Genomic DNA, 225 nt, shown 5'->3' on the forward strand with positions numbered 1-225 from the left:
TAGTCAACAACTTGATTCAATTAGATTAATTAGTCTTTTTTCTCAATTTGTTCAGTTTAGTTCAGTCCTTCAGATGTGTCTGTCTTTTTGCAACACCATAGACTGCAGCATGCCAGGCTTCCCTATCCATCACCAACTGCCAGAGCTTGCTGAAGCTCATGTCCATCGATTTGGTGATGCCATCCACCCATCTCATCCTCTGTCTTCCACTTCTCCTCATGCCTT

This window comes from Bison bison, unplaced genomic scaffold, assembly GCF_000754665.1.
Source record: "Bison bison bison isolate TAMUID 2011002044 unplaced genomic scaffold, Bison_UMD1.0 scf7180017858572, whole genome shotgun sequence".
Taxonomy (NCBI): domain Eukaryota; kingdom Metazoa; phylum Chordata; class Mammalia; order Artiodactyla; family Bovidae; genus Bison; species Bison bison.